At 39.3% G+C, this 14025-nt stretch overlaps 1 pseudogene; it reads left to right on the top strand.

The window, feature by feature from the left end:
• The first annotated feature begins 1599 nt into the window (after window positions 1-1599).
• On the top strand, window positions 1600-2380 carry LOC103085169 (60S ribosomal protein L31 pseudogene; annotated as a pseudogene).
• Window positions 2381-14025: the final 11645 nt, after the last annotated feature.

Here is a 14025-nt window from a genome sequence, read left to right as displayed (position 1 = left end):
ATCTATCTATCTATCCGTGTATCTTATGCATTTTAAAAACCAGTTGGGATGTGTATTAGGTCTCTTTCCAAAGAGATTGTACTGTTCTATATTTCCATGGGCAAAGTATGTGAATTCATTGCACACTTGTTAGCATTAGGGATGCATTCATTCATCATTCATTCAATAAATAAATATTAATTTAGAGTGAAACTCTTGTCTCCATACCTACAATTAACCTCCTTCCATTTTTTTCTTGAATTCAGCTACGATATTGAACCCACTAGTCCTCTAGAATTATACCTTGTGACCATCTGTCTCCACATTGCTAAATCTAGTGGTCATTCCTCATTTCACATAATCTGTCAGCAACTTTGCCACAGTTGATTACCTCCTTGTTCTTGAAACCATTTTTCCATTTGCTTCCAGGACATCACATTCTCCTAGTTCTCCTATATCATGGTCTCCTAATCTCCCTTCCTCTCAATGGTAGAATGTTCCAGGCTCATACCTTGGTCATCACCTTTTAAAAAGAAATCTTTGTGGGAGTTCCCTGGTGGCCCAGTAGTTAGGATTCTGGGCTTTCAGGGCTTTTACTGTCGTGGCCCGGGTTCAATCACTGGTTGGGGAACCAAGATCCTGCAAGCTGTGCAGTGTGGCCAAAACAACAAAAAACTTTTATTTCCTTGGCTCATTTAGTCTCTTACACTGTTGACTTCCAAATTTATACCTCTAGCTTTGGCCTTTTCTCTGAAATCTGGACACATATTCGGTTATCTACACAATATCTCCAGTTGGATATCTAATAGGATTTCAAATTTGACCTGTCCAAAACTGAGCTGTGATCTCCTACTGCCCCTAAACCTCCCCTCCAACTTCTCACCCAGCCCCTGGGAGTGAGCAGTGGTATGGTGGTCATGTTGTGGTTGCCTTGCTTTGGCTTACTTAATTGCCTGTGTGAGTAGCTACAGAAATGGCTCAGAATCAGAACAGTTAAGGCCTTGTGTTTTGACATACTCAGTAGAGGTGTGTGGAGATACTTAGGGCCCATGGTGGATATTAAGTGATCTTCCTCCTCCCCCATTACCTTTCTGATTTCATTTTCTATTATTGTTCCTCTCTATCACTTCTCTTTAGTCCTGATATCTTCTTGCTATCCCTCTAGCCCTCAAACACCCTGGGAAAGCTCCCATCTGAGGGCCTTTTCCTGTAATATTCTTCTCCCAGATATGACTTATTCCCTCAACTCTTTAAAGTCTTATGTAAATGCCACCTTTTCAGTGAGGCCTTAACCACACTATTAAAACTTGTAACCCTTCCCAATTCTACTAGTCTCTTTCCTGCATTATTTCCATAGCACTTAGTCATCATATAACATGTTATATGTTTTACTTATTTAATTTTTCTCTTCTCTCTACCCCCAGACTAGAATCCTATATAAGCTTCAGGGAGACATTGATTTTTATCTGTTTTGTTCACTGCTGTATCCTCTAGCATCTAGAAGAGTGCCTGAAATGTGGTAGGGGTGATTTTGAGTGTTAAGAACATATTATAATGTTATTTAAAAAGCAAATGCAGCAAATACCTTGCGTTCTTCCTTTCTAACCTGGACCTGGCAGAATGGCTCCTGCAAAGAAGGGTGGCAAGAAGAAGAAGGACCATTCTGCCATCAGCGAGGTGGTGTCCAGAGAATAAAATATGTCATCGCCATTCACAAGCGCATCCGTGGAGTGAGCTTCAAAAAGAGTGCCCTGGGGGCTTCCCTGGCGGTGCAGTGGTTGAGAGTCCGCCTGCCAATGCCGGGGACGCGGGTTCGTGCCCCGGTACGGGAGGATCCCACAAGCGGCAGAGCAGCTGGGCCCATGAGCCACGCACGGCCACTGAGCCTGCGCGTCCAGAGCCTGTGCTCCGCAACGGGAGAGGCCACAACAGTGAGAAGCCCTCGTACCGCAAAAAAAAAAAAAAAAAAAAGAGGGCCCTGGGAATTCCCTGGAGTGGTTAAGACTGCTTCTACTGCAGGGGGCATGGGTTCGATCCCGCATACCACCCAGTACACCAAAAGAAAAAAAAAAAAAAGAAGAGTGCCCTGCAGGCACTCAGAGAGATCCAGAAATTTTCCATGAAAGAGATGGGAACTCTAGATGTGTGCATTGACACCAGGCTCACCACACTTTGTGGGCCAAGGGAATAAGGAATGTTGCATACTATATCCATGTGTGTTTGTTTGTCCAGAAAATGTAATGAGGGTGAACATTCATCATACAAGCTCTATACATTGGTTACCTGTGTACCTGTCACTACTTTAAAAAATCTACAGTCAATATGGATGAGAACTAACTGCTGCTTGTCAAATAACGTTACAAAACAACAACAAAAAGTTAATGGCAATCTTAGAACATGAATAGAAATATATCTAGAATGGTAATTCTTAATTTGGAGGGCCCAAGGACAGCTTTAAAAATTTTATGAAAGTTATATGGGTTGCCTCATTATAAAAAAAATTAATAGGTCTGAATTGAACTTCCTAAATTGCTAGTAATGTTGAACATTTTCAGTGGTTTTAAGTAATAGCTCACTTTTTTCTTTAGTAAATTTCCTGATTTTTCCATTTATTTATCAAGTTATATATTTATAGCTATATGTGTAGTTAATATATGTACATGTTATTTTATTTTCTATGTTGTTTGTCTTTGTTTACAGAACTTTAAAAATTTTATGCAGTCAAACCTGTGTTTTCATTGTATTTGTTTCTAAGCTTAGAAAATTATCCCATCTTCTTCTCCTCCTTCCTGCCCAGAGATTTGATAAATATCACTTTTGTTTTGTTCTGGCTTCTTCCTAAAAGAATGAAAGGGTGTGTAGAGACCATAGAGTTTAGGAAATCATAGGCATATGGTTGGTAACTTAGGGCATGGGAGTGGAAGAGATTGTTCAGGAAGTGTGTTTAGCTGAATAGAGAAAAGGAGGGGGGGAACTCTGCAGAGGATCAACATGTAGGTAATTTGCAAAAGACCAGAGTTAAGTAAATAAAGGAGACTAAGAAGGAAGTCAGTGGTAGGAGAATGAGAGAGGGACATAGTAGAGCCCAGGGGTGAAGCCAGGTTTTAGGAAGGGTAAAATGGTCAGTGGTGTCAAATACCTTAGGACAAAGGCCAAAAACTTAAGGATAAGAACTGAAGAGTGGTAATTGAGTTTGGCCACTAGGAATTCATTGGTGACCTTTAACAAGGAACGTTTTAGTGGAGAGATGAAAGTGCGGTACAAGTGCCTACAGTTGTAGACCTTCAGAGTTTATCAGAGAGAGGAGGGAGGGAGAGTGGGTCACAGCTTCTGGGACAGGTAGGGTTGAGGAATTTTTTTTTTTCTTTTTTTTTGGAAGGGAAGACTTGAACATGTTTATAGAATGAGGAGAGGTAGTTAGAGGAAAGGCACATATTGTGGGTGAGAAAAAGGAGTTAATTGAAGGTTCTGTTGGGGGTTCTAGGCTTAAGAGTTTCAGTGTGGATTAGTTTTAGAAAGGAGAGATACCTTTTCCTTTAAGATGGATAGGAAGGAGGTAAGAATGGTTGAGGACAAAAGAATAGGAGAGAGAGGAGAAAATTTGGAGGTGATGGGGCCTGATTGCTACGTTTTAGCTTTGGGATTTATGATCAGTGAACGACCTAGGCTTTAGTTGTGTCACTGTAAAAGAACATTAATGCTTGCCTTGCCTGTTTTCATAGACTTGGTGTGAGTTATAAATGAAACAAGTATATGTTAAAATGCTTTAGAAACTTAAAATGCTATGAAATCTGTAGCCTATTAGTAGTCGTGTTGGAGAAAGCCATTTGTTTTGTATAGTTTACTATGTCAAAATGCTCCAGATAGCAAGAAGGTGCAGAGGATTCTGGTGTGTTTGGACCATAATGTTTGGTCTCTGAGTCTTCATCTTGTATCTGGAAAGGTTTCTTTACAAGTCAGGAATGCGTTTTAGGTAAGTACTGCTGCTGACATTAGCACCTGAAATCATTTAAAACGTTGATGGTGGGAATAATTAAGGCAAAATGTGTGGGAAGAAATCTGCTTAGAAACAAAGTGAAGTGAATCTTCTGTGGTTTAAATTTGTCATGAGGTGGCAGTAATTCTACATTCTCATGTGTGTGTTCTGCTAGTTCACTTCTCATAACTTCTGATAAACTAAACTTCAGGTTTATTTGTGAACTCTTAATCATTTGGTGCCGCAGACTGATTTATGCTTAGCTCTTTTCCTTTATATGTGTTCTCATGACACACAGGTATAGTTTTTATCACATATGGTACTTAGTAAAAAATCCAAAAAAGGTTTGTATTGTGCTTTTCTTTGCACTCTAGATTCCTTTAGAATTTTCATTACTGTGCCCTTGCTTATCATTAGTCCTGGTTTTCTGTTTATGATTTTTGGTGCTGAGGATGACTGGAGAAAATCATGTAATTGAACTGATTGTTCCACTACTGATACGTGCTGCTTAGTCTAATTTGGTTTGTGATGTTATAGTTAATTACTATGAATGTTTCATGGGCTGTTGACTCATACTCATTCTCCAGATAGAAAAATGCATGACGTTGTTTCATTTTGTACCCTTATTCATTTATTCAAATATATTTGAGTGTCTACTGTGTGCTGCCCAATGTGTAAATGAGTAGAAAAATTCAAGAGGGAGACAGTAACAGTGTCAAATACAGTACATTGGTATAAAAAAATAAAGACAGGAAAAATGTTCATTTGATTTGGCGATTAAGAAGTCATGGTGACCTTAAAAGCAGTTTCAGTAGGAGGTTAAGGGTAGAATCCCCCTCACAGTAGGTGGAAGAGTAAATGGCAGGTGATAAAGGAGGAGGGGAAGAAGAGGATAGAGAGAGGAGAAGGGGAAAGAGCAAGGGGATGAGAGGAGAAATAGAGAGAGGAGAAGTGAGGGGGAAAGAGGGAGAAGGAAGAGAGGGAGAGTTGGGGGAAAAGAGGAATGGGAGAGGCAAGGGGGAGAGGGAAGGAGAGAGAGAAAAAGAGAATAACTTCTTTTTGAGAAGGTGTGCTGAGAAGAGGAAGAGACTGGATGGGAGCCAGGAAGGGCTTTCTTTTTAGGATAAGACCAGACCTTGTGTCTGTGGTGAGGGGAAAGGTGCCATTGGGGAAGGAGAGGTTGAAGATTTAAAATATAGTATGGCTGGTAGGGCAGGGTGTTGAAGGAGGTATGAAGGGCATGGGAGTCACAATGTGGATCAGGGGTACAGGTAGATGGGCTGACTTTGAACAGGAGGGACACCTCATTTCCTATGACTGAAATAAAGATAGGTAAGGAGAAGTAATGAATATAAATAAGGTTACAGGTAGGGATATGGGGTGGGGGGAGGGCATGCCTGATAACTTATGTATCTATAAGATCAGATTTCATTCTCTCTAGTTGAGAGTGAAGGGTCTGGGCAGGGAGTGACTGGCGGGCTTGAGTTGAGAAAATGAAAGAGTTGTTGAGGGGCATGGAAGAGGGAGTGTATGAAATTTATTTTAAAGGAGTAAGTTTGGAGACTTTATAGTGGTATCAGTATATCTAGTGTGGTTTTTCTTCAGAGTAGCTCAGTTTTACAGAAACAGTGTTGAACTTGAGCTGTGGTGTTTTGGTCAGGTTCAGAGAAAGGGGTACAAATCTGAAGTTGCTGCTAAGAGATTTAGATGTCAAACCATAGGATGTGGGTTGCGAGGAATCAGGATTTGAAGGACGAGGTTTCTGTAAAGTCACAGAGTAAGTAAAGTCAGAGTAAGATTTTGGTGAGCTACTGGAGTAATCAAGGGAGAACAGTTTTAAATGATGGCAAGATTCAGAGTAAAGAGCTGGAGAATAGATGCCTAAAATAGAGTTGAGCTAAGAATCTTTGGAACTAAAGAGGCCTATGAATTCTAATGTACAGTAATTGGATAGGTAATCTTCATGGACATTGAAATCTCCCAAGATTGTAATAGAAGATTTAGTAGAGAAGAATACTCTGAACTGGGCTCCCCTGGTCTTCAGTGAAGGAGGAAGGTATGACTAAGGGATCAGAAGATGATAGTGATGAGGAGAAGATATATCTTGAAGGTGGGGCCATAAAGGAGGATGATCATGATCTGGAAGCTACTGTAGAAAGGCAAGTGAATGGCAACCACTTCTGGCTCTGTGGGGGGTATGGATTACAGTAAAAAGAGAGAACTGTAGAAAATCTTTAGGGGAAAGTCAGATTTAAGTCAGGGTAAGCAAGTAGAAGGATGCGTTAATTTTTCTATTATAAAATGTGCTAGAATTCTTGTAAAAATTAAAAGAGAAATGTGAACTGCAGATTTTTGGGGAGCTTCTATACGAATTAAAAGACTTGGTTGCAAGTGATAGAAAACCCAACCCAAATTGGCTTAAAAAGAGAATAATTTGTCTTATGTTATTGAAAAGTCCAGGGAAAGCACTGGCTTCAGGCATGGCTTTTGTAGTTTATATGATGTCACTGGAACCTATTCTGCTTCCTTCTCTGAACTCAGATCTGCTCTCCACTGTGTGTTGATTTGACATTTAGGTTTCATAGGGCAGCAGGGTGGCTGAAATAACTCCATTTGCTGCCCTTCCAGTTCAAGTACAGTAGGAAGAACTTCTCTTCATCTAAAGTCCTGAGCTTGACTGTCATTGACCAGAAGAGCCATGTGTCCATCATTTTGATTCAGTTATAGCCAGGGGAATGTAATGTCTTGATTTACTTGTGTCTAGGTCAGTAGTAGTTATGGGTTAGGATCAGTATCTCTCTCACTGCTTTGGACCTCTTTATGTACAGTGGAATAGTCTTATATCTCTGAATTTTCCTTTGTGTCTAGATTGCTTCTGTCTTAGAACAATCTGGATATCTGAGGCTTTGTTCATTTAGTATTTCTACAATAAATTCCATGAGTACTGAGTTTTGTAAAAGGCACAGTTCCAGGTATTTTTGGCAATTCTAAGTTGAATAAACCTAGTCTTTGCTTTCAAGGAAGTGACTGCTTATAGAAGGGTTATTAGTGTATGTTAGGCTGCTTTCTATCACAAGTAATGAAGAGATATTTGGGTTTCTTTAAGAACTGGATGTTCATTGCACAGGTCCACGTGGTAAAAGGGAGCCTGAAATCCCACAGTAAGCCAGGAAGGGCAGTGTTGATCCAGGTCTCAGGGAGACTGGGATATAGCTAGGGAACTGGAAGGATCCACTGAAGCTGTAGAGTAGGTTTTCTTATAGCCTTTTCAGCATGAGAATTTGTCATCATTCTCCCCCTGCTTTAGGGTTTCTTTCTTTTTTTTTTTTTGATTAAATAATACTTTTTAAATTGAGGTATAGTTGATGTACAATATTATGTAAATTTCAGGCATACAAAATAGTGATTCATAATATTTAAAGGTTATATTCCATTTATAGTTATTATAAAATATTGGCTATATTCCTTGTGCTGTACAATATATCCTTGTAGCTTAGTTATTTTATACATAGTATTTTGTACCTCTTAATCGTCTACCCCTATTTTACCCCTCCCTGTTTCCCTCTCCACACTGGTAAGCACTAGTTTGTGCACTATATGTATGAGGCTGTTTCTTTTTTGTTATATTCACTAGTTTTATTTTTTAGATTCCACATATAAGTGAGATCATACAGTATTTGGCTTTCTTTGTCTGACTTACTTCACTTAGCATAATCCCCTCCAAGTCCATCAATATTGTTGCAAATGATAAAGTTTCATTCTTTTTTATGGCTGAGTAGTATTTTTTTAAAAAAATTATTTATTTGGTTGTGCCGGGTCTTAGTTGCAGCAGGCAGACTCCTTAGTTGTGGCACCGGGCTCCTTAGTTGTGGCATGCATGTGGGATCTAGTTCCCTGACCAGGGATTGAACCTGGGCCCCCTGCATTGGGAGCATGGAGTCTTATCACACTGTGCCACCAGGGAAGTCCCTGTGGCTGAGTAGTATTTTATATATATATATGTATATATATACACACACACATACACATACATATATACACACATATGTGTGTGTGTGTGTGTTTACGTGTGTGTGTGTATGTATATATATATATATATATAGCCTTTTCAGCATGTGTGTGTGTGTATATATGTATATATACACACACACACATGAATACACCACATCTTCTTTATCCACTCATTCCATATTTTGGCAATTGTAAATAATGCTGCTGTGAACATGGGGGTGCATGTATCTTTTTGAATTAGTGTTTTTGGTTTTTTTTGGATATATACCTGGGAGTGGAATTGCTTGTTCATATGGTAGTTCTTTTTTAGTTTTTTGACAAACTGCCATACTGTTTCCCTTTATGGGTTATATCATTTGTGAATATTTCCTCCCATTCAATAGGTTGTCTTTTGTTTTGTTAATCGTTTCCTTTGCTGTGCAAACACTTTTAAGTTTCATGAGGTCCCATTTCTTTTTCTCTTGTTTCCTTTGCTTTAGGAGACAGATCCAAAAAAATATTGCAGTGATTTATGTCAAAGAGTTTTCCACCTATGTTTTCTTTTAGGAGTTTTATGGTTTCTGGTCTTATATTTAGGTCTTTAGTCCATTTTGATTTTATTTTTCTATATGGTGTTAGAAAATGTTCTGGGACTTCCCTGGTGGCACAGTGGTTAAGAATCTGCCTCAGGACTTCCCTGGTGGCACAGTGGTTATGAATCCGCCTGCCAATGCACGGGACACGGGGGTTCGATCCCTGGTCTGGGAAGATCCCACATGCCGCAGAGCAAATAAGCCTATGCGCTACAACTACTGAGCCTGCACTCTAGAGCCCACAAGCCACAACTACTGAAGCACGCACGCCTAGAGCCCGTGCTCCACAACAAGAGAAGCCACCGCAGTGAGAAGCCTGTGCACTGCAACGAAGAGTAGCCCCTGCTTGCTGCAACTAGAGAAAGCCCACGAGCAGCAACGAAGACCCAATGCAGCCAAGAAAGAAAATGTTCTAATTTCATTCTTTTACATGTAGCTGTCCAGTTTTCTCCCCCTGCATTGGGGTTCTTAATGCCTTTTTTTGGTCTCTGGTCATACCATTCCTATCATACAATTGCTGATTTCACCCTCCTCTTTGTATATGTTTTTCCTTACCTTACGGTTTCATCTCATGTATGGTCTCTGCTGTCTTACGGCTTCTCCAGCAATGTTTTAGTTTCTGTTCTGGCTTCCCAACTACATAAATATCTCCTACCACTTTCCATTTAGTTGAGAGTGAGAATGCATTTGTACATCTGAGAGAGAGAATCTGTCTTGTTATTTCTGTTGAGCTTAGCTCTTTAGCAAGCTCTTCCTTGTAGGCTGATGACAAGACAGTAGGACTGGTGACCTTTGGGTCAGGTGCATCCACCCTATCTAAGTAGCTAAGCCCAAGGGCCAGGGTCATGTGGTACTTACATGGAGATTAGGGTCATGTGTTACTTACATGGAGATTAAGGAGCTGTGAGGTGGTTACAGGCCACCTCACAGCTCCTTAATATGCAAGGGGCTGTTGGTAGAGCTTTTACCTTGAGGGGGAATTCTGTTGAATTTGTCCAGCATGGTGAGAACTAGATTTCTATGCACCAAAAGAGAATGGCAAACCAAATTCTTTGGCATTTAGAAGAAGAAGGCCAATGTTTACACAGCAAGGGCATCAAGACAGGCTCCATGAAAGCACTAGACTTTTAAGAAAGAAGAGGTTTTCAGGAGGGAATTAGGGAGAATGATGTTGATGAATTTATGGACTGCAACAGCAGCAAGGAGATGCTAAGGCAGTGGCAGTTGTAAATGCAAAAGGTTCAGGTTTAAAAAAAAAAAAAAGCGTGGGGCATATTTAGTCCAGCACACAGCAGAAGTGAAAAAGCCAAATTCAGAATATTGAGGTCTTTTTATTCTAGGTTAAAGAATATAGGTACAACTTGGTGCTCATTGTTTAATTGTCTTGAAGTTCTCACTGATCTTAAAATCACTATGATAATTTACAGATGAGTGAAGTTTAGTGCAGAGAAGTGAAATTATTTTTTTCTTGTAGTTGAGAAAGGATTACACATCATTTGCATCTTAATTTTGTGACATTAGTGATCTTGTTCAGCATTTATTTGTAAGACTTTGTGATTTTAAAAAAAGTTTTGAGATACAATTCACGTACCATAAAATTCACCCAATTAAAGTATACAGTTCACTGTTCTTTTGTGTGTAGTCACAGTTGTGCACCCACCACCACAGTCAATCTTAGAACATTTTCATCACCCTAACAAGAAACCTTGTACCTATTAGCAGCCACTCCCCATTTCCTCCCAGCTTCCTCAGCTGTAGGCAACCAATCTACTTTGTATATCTGTGGATTCATGCAATATGAGGTCCTTTATGACTGACTTCGTCCACTTATCATGTTTTCAGGGTTCATGCATGATGTAGCATGTATTGATACTTCATTCCTTTTTGTGGTTGATGGATGTTTGGATTGTTTCCCCTTTTTGGCTACTGTGAATAATGCTGGTATGAACATTCATGTACTTTTTATTATTTTTTTGGTGAACATATTTTTTTCATTTTTCTTAGGTATATGTACATAGTAGTGGAATTACTGGGTCATAGGTTAACTCTGTTTAACAATCTTTTGAGAAACTGCCAAACTGTTTTCCAAAGCACCTGTACCATTTTACATTCCCACCAACAGAGTATGAGAGTTTGTTTCTTCACATCCTTGCCAACATTTGTTATTATCTGTCTTTTTTGATTATATTCAACTTAGTGTGAATGAAATGGCATCTCATTGTGGTTTTGATTTGCATTTCCCGAATCACTAATGACTGAGCATCTTTCCATGTCCTTTTATTGGCCATTTATATATCTTATTTGGTGAAATGTCTAGTCAAGTCCTTTGCCCATTTTTTGAGTTGGCATGTTTGTTTTTTCGTTGTTGAGCTGTAAGAGTTCTTTATATATTCTGGATCTATCTATCTATCTATCTATCTATCAATCTATCATGTCTTGTATCAGATATATAACTTGCAGGTATCTTCTCCCGTTCTGTGGGTTTTCTTTTCACTGTCTTATTAATAGGCTCCGTTGATGTACAAAAGTTTCACATTTTAATGGAGTCCAGTTTATCTGTTTTTCTTTTGTTGCCTGTGCTTTTGGGTGTCATTGCCAAAATCCAAGGTTGTGAAGATTTTCCCACATGTTTACTTCTAAAAGTTCTATGATTTTAGTGCTTACATTTATTTTTAATTTTTTAATTTTTTGCGGTAGGCGGCCCTCTCACTGTTGTGGCCTCTCCCGTTGCGGAGCACAGGCTCTGGACGCGCAGGCTCAGCGGCCGTGGCTCATGGGCCTAGCCGCTCCGCGGCATGTGGGATCTTCCTGGACCAAGGCACGAACCCGCGTCCCCTGCATCGGCAGGCGGACTCTCAACCACTGCGCCACCAGGGAAGCCCCTAGTGCTTACATTTAGATCATTGATCTATTTTGAGTTACTTTTGCATATGGTGTGAGGTAAGGGGTCCAACTTCATTCTTTTGCATGTGTAGATCTAGTTGTACCAGCACCATTTGTTGGTCTTCTGTAGTATTAATAAAGTGTTTCTTCATTCTTTGTGTAATAGGACATTTCTTCATAATTTATAAATTGGTCAAAGCTCCCATTTAAAATATTATCATATAAAGTGAATATAAAACTTATCATTATTGGAATATTACAGCTGAAAGGTCCCATAGGGATTTTCTTCAATCCCCCTCTTTTTATAAATGTGGAAGCAAAGACCTGGGGAAGCTAATTGATGCCCAAGGTTGTATAGCTAATCAGTTAGAGCTAATGCTTTAACATAGGGGTTGGCAAACTTTTTCTGTAAGGACCAGATAGTAAATATTTTAGGCTTTGTGGGCCAAGGGGCAAAATAAGATATTATGTAGGTACTTAAATAACAGGAAAAAAACCAATAATAATTGAGTATCTAGTTTTTGGTAATACCTATCTACTGAGGAGAAGAATGGATTTCTTTTTTTGGAGGACAACATTTTGTTTAGTTGAGATTAGTATTCAAAGTTAGTATTCCTTAGCATCAAAATTGATTGCAAATGTCCATCTGTTATTGATAATATGTTTGAGGTTTTGTGTGTTTCATATTTGAAAATACATAGCAAGTTACTGCCAAATACTGATATCATTCCACAAGTGTATGTTTCTAATTGAGCTTGTTCATTACTTGGAAGGCACTTACAGCATTCTGTTAGATTTTTTCTCCTGATACTTGCCATTTAATATTAGTTACAGATTAATTACTTCTGATTTAAAGCTATGTGGAAGCTCCTCAACTGCACAGGTAAATGGATTTCATAATAGGGAAATATCCTTTCATTTGTATCAAGGTCTGAAAAACTCTACTGGAACAGTAGTTTGAACTCAGAAAATATATGTACTACAAATTTGTATAAGAACGGACATCTTTTCTTTTCCACTTTCTTTCTTTCAGTGTTATTGAGATATAATTGGCATACGGCACTGTATAAGTTTTAAGATGAGAATATAATGACTTACATATATGTGAAGTGATTATCACAAGTTTAGTTAACATTCATCATCTCATATAGATACCAAAAAAATTAAATAGTTTTTTTTCCCTTGTGGTAAGAACTTTTAGGATTTACTCTCTTAGTAACTTTAAATATACCATACACCACAACTAGAGAGAACCCTGCTCACTGCAACAAAGAGCCCGCACACTGCAATGAAAGATCCCACGTGCCGCAACAAAGATCCCGTGTGCTGCAACTAAGACCTGATGCAGTCAAATAAATAAATATTTAAAAAATATATATATACCATACAACAGTGTTAACTATAGTCATCATGTTGTGCATTACATTCCCAGTATTTATTTACATTATAACTGGAAGTTTGTACCTTTTGACCATCTTCCTCCAGTCCTCCCTCCCACCCTACCCCCTGGCCCCCTGCCTCTGGTAACCACAAATCTGATCTTTTTCTATGAGGGTTTTTTTCCCTTCAAGATTCCACATATAAGTGAGATCATACAGAATTTGTCTTTCTGTATGACTTATTTCATGTACCATAATGCCCTCAAGATCCATCCATGGCAGGATTTCCTTCTTTTTTAAGGCCGAATAGTATTCCATTGTGTGTGTATGTATATGTATCTCACATTTTCTTTATCCATTTATCTGTTGATGGACAGTTAGATTGTTTCCATGATGTCTTGGCTATTATAAGTAATGACATGGTGGGTGGTGGTGGTGGTGATGGTGGTGGTGCAGATATCTTTTCAACATAATGATTTCATTTTCTTCAGATATATGCCCAGAAGTGGAATTGCTGGATCATATGGTAGTTCTGTTTTTAATTATTTGGAGAACCTGCATACTGATTCCATGGTGGCTGTGCCAATTTACAATCCCACCTATTGGTGCACAAGTTTTCCTTTTTCTCCACATCTTTGCCAACATTTGTTATCTCTTGTCTTTTTTAAAAATAAATTTATTTATTTACTTAATTATATTTTTTATTTTTGGCTGTGCTGGGTCTTCGTTGCTGCGCACGGGATTTCTCTAGTTGCGGTGAGTGGGGGGCTGCTCTTTATTGTGGTGCGTGGGTTTCTCATTGCAGTGGCTTCTCTTGTTGAGGAGCACAGGCTCTAGGTGCACTGGCTTCAGTAGTTGTGGCTCGCGGGCTCTGGAGCGCAGGCTCAGTAGTTGTGGCGCATGGGCTTAGTTGCTCCATGGCATGTGGGATCTTCCCGGACCAGGGCTCGAACCCGTGTCTCCTGCGTTGGCAGGCGGATTCTTAACCACTGTGCCACCAGGGAAGTCCATCTCTTGTCTTTTTGATGTTAGATGATAGCCGTTCTAACAGGTGTGAGGTGATATCTCTGGGAGTGGACATGTTGCATATTCTTTTAACTCTTGATGGCATGGGATATGTATGCAGCGTGACATTATTTGTGATTCAAACTGTGTTAGTTTTTTTTTTTTTTTTTTTGCGGTATGCAGGCCTCTCACTGCCGTGGCCTCTCCTGTTGCGGAGCAC

Source organism: Lipotes vexillifer, unplaced genomic scaffold (assembly GCF_000442215.2).
Source record: "Lipotes vexillifer unplaced genomic scaffold, Lipotes_vexillifer_v1.1 scaffold408, whole genome shotgun sequence".
NCBI lineage: Eukaryota > Metazoa > Chordata > Mammalia > Artiodactyla > Lipotidae > Lipotes > Lipotes vexillifer.
The sequence above is the reverse complement of the archived record's forward strand: the minus strand, read 5'-3'. Positions and strand labels throughout refer to the sequence as shown.